This window comes from Petaurus breviceps, unplaced genomic scaffold, assembly GCF_028583685.1.
Source record: "Petaurus breviceps papuanus isolate PSGF00001 unplaced genomic scaffold, PetGlider_PUasm1.0 176, whole genome shotgun sequence".
Lineage (NCBI taxonomy): Eukaryota > Metazoa > Chordata > Mammalia > Diprotodontia > Petauridae > Petaurus > Petaurus breviceps.
Window position 1 is genome coordinate 22099110 of NW_027185771.1, and position 2974 is coordinate 22102083.

At 41.1% G+C, this 2974-nt stretch overlaps 1 pseudogene; it reads right to left on the reverse strand.

Moving 5' to 3' along the window:
- Nucleotides 1–1899: 1899 nt before the first annotated feature.
- On the reverse strand, nucleotides 1900–2716 carry LOC138159615 (large ribosomal subunit protein uL2 pseudogene; annotated as a pseudogene).
- Nucleotides 2717–2974: the final 258 nt, after the last annotated feature.

The window sequence follows — 2974 nt, forward strand, 5'->3', positions numbered from 1 at the left end:
GTTGTTGTTTTGCCAGATTTGTCCACTGGTGAAGGACAGTCCTGTTGTTGCAGAGGCCATGGAACCTTGCTGTTGGTTCAGAGCTACTGAGACTGTTCTGCAGAAAGAGAGTGAATTCTGTCCACTGGTGAAGGACAGTCCTGTTGTTGAAGAGGACTGAGAACCTTGCTGTTGGTTCAGAAGCCCTGAAGGATTTTCTTGTTGTCTGTTTACAGAAATCCTGAAAGAGGATTTTGCTAATATTTTCAGGGGTCCTAGGACCGTTCTGCAGACAGAGAATGAATTAATGAAGAGACTGGCAATGTATCTTGTGGCCTTGCTAAGCTTTGTCTCCCCAGGAACCAAGATTGCCGAGAACTTGCCTCATGAAGAAAAGACCTCCATTTAGGTATTAAATGCTGTGCTTAAGCTTGTTGTAACTCTGGGGTAGATTCAACTGTGATCTAAGGGTGGGAAACTTTTGACCTTTTTGTGCTCTGTGATGGAACAAAGGAATGTACTTTACTTATGATTGGAAACTAATCTCCACTTGAGAATAGGGGCTTTGTGATCCACTAAATGAATGTACCAGCCTAGGGGTGGAGTAGTATTAAGAAGAGGGAGTTTGTGACTGATTAAATCAAGGGGTGTGGTAGTACTTGGAGATTATTTAATCACACTTGGTAAATGCTGTATTTTGAATTATGCTATATTTTGATTCTGTCTGTTCTTAATCTGTCACTGAATAAAATGGAGAGAACCTATGCTGGTATTTTGAACCTTGGGAAGTTGCCTTTGCTTGGCATTACAACATGGGAAAATGAAAATTGCAACTTATGAAAGAATTCTCAGTATGATAATAGTTGAAGGGAATATAAATGTGTGTGTGTGTATATATATGTGTGTGTGTATGTGTGTGTATGTATATATGAATACATACATATATATGTCTATATAGGGGAGTATATGGGCATATGAATATATATGTGAGTGTGTGTATATAGGTGTACAGGTTTACATAGACAGAGGTCACAGGAACAATTTTAATAGGAAGGAATGATAATTAAAATGTGTAATTAAGAGGTGAGAGAGGAATATAATGAGAGGAGATAGGGAGAGACAGAATGGGGTAAATTATCTCATATAGATGAGGCAAGGGAAAACTGTTACAATGGAGTGGAAGAACAAGAAGGCAAAATGGAATGGGTCAACCTTAGTCTCATTGAATTTGTCTTAGGGGGAATGACATACACACTATATAGGGTATCTCACCTTACAGGAGAGTAGGGGGGAAGGGGATGAGGAGGGGAATCATAGAGGGTAAGTCATGTTGGATGGGAGGGAAGTAGGGACAGGATCAAAGTAGAGAATAGAACAAGTGTTGGGCGGGATAGGATGGAGGAAAACATATTCAGTCTTTCACAATATATCCACTAGAGATATGTTTTGCATAGCTTCACACGTACAACCTATATAGAATTGCTTCTCTTCCCAGTACAGGTGGGTGATGATGGAGGAAGGGAAAGAATCTGGAATTCAAACTTTTAAAATCAAATGTTTAACATAGATTGTGTGTGTGTGTGTGTGTGTGTGTCTGTGTGTATTTACCTGAAACTTAGAAATAAGATATACAGGCACTGGGGCATAGAGATCCATCGTGCCCTACTAGAAAGTCAGAGGGAGAATAGGGGAGTATATAGGAGAGAGCAGATTGAGGGAGGGGATTTTCAGTGGGATCACTCTTTTGGGGTGGTAGACAGGGGAGAGATGGGGAGAAAATTTGTAACTCAAAATCTTGTGGAAATGAATTATATGAACTAAAAATAAACATAAATTTTAATTAAAAAAATTTAAAAACCTAAGTATATAATACTCCAGGGGCTATAATAGATATTCAAGGAAATATACGATTTTCAAGCATTCTTTTTTTTCCCAAAATAATTTTTATTGTCAGGATTCTGTACTTTAGTTCTCCTTCTCCTGTACAGTCTTGGTACCCCAGAGTTGACCAGTACCCCGGGCAGCAATGAGACCGACCTTTCCTCCAGCTGGGGCATCTCTTCGAATGGTGGATGGTTTTCCAATATGCTGGTGATTACCTCGTCTGAATGGATGTTCCACAGCATTCATGGCCACACCCTGGACATGAGGCCAGCAGTTTCTCTTGGCCTTGTATTTATGATAGGCACGATCTGCCTTAAGGATGGGTTTATCAATACAACCTCCTACAGCAACAACACCAACCACAGCTCTGTTAGCAGAGGAGACCACTTTCTTAGAGCCTGAAGGTAGCTTCACTCATGTTTTCTTGGTTTCAGGATTGTGGGAAATTACTGTGGCATAGGTTCTGGATGCCCAGGCAAGCTTACCCTGGTCCCCAGGCTTTTCTTCAAGATAACACAATATGGCCCCTTCAGGCATAGTATCAACTGGGATGACATTGCCGATATTGAGCTGAGCTTTCTTACCACAGTACACAAACTGGCCAGTGTGGATGACTTCAGCAGCAATGAACAACTCTGTCCTCTTTTTAAATCAGTAAGGATCCCAAAAAGCTACTTTGCAAGAGGAGCCCCTCGGCCTTGATCATGGATTATGTCTTCTACAATACCCTTAATGTAGCCATGCTTCTTGGCGAAGTCGAGAGCCCAAGGCTTAGCGGCCCCTATCAGTGCTTCACGTGGGCGTGGAAGACACAGCCGGCACCCTTCCTCTGACCACAGATCACTTGCCCCATCTTGCACATTTTCAAGCATTCTTGATGAAAAGACCAGAGCTGAATAGAAAAATCAACTTTAAAATACGAAAATCAAGAGAAGCATGAAAAGGTAAACAGGAAAGAGAAATAATAAGGGTCTTATGAAAGTTGAGCTGTCAACATTCTTACATGCAAAGATGATATTTATAACTCATGAGACCTTTCTCAGTATTAGCATAGTTGGAGGAAATCTCTCTCTCTCTCTCTCTCTCTCTCTCTCTCTCTCTCTCTCTCTCT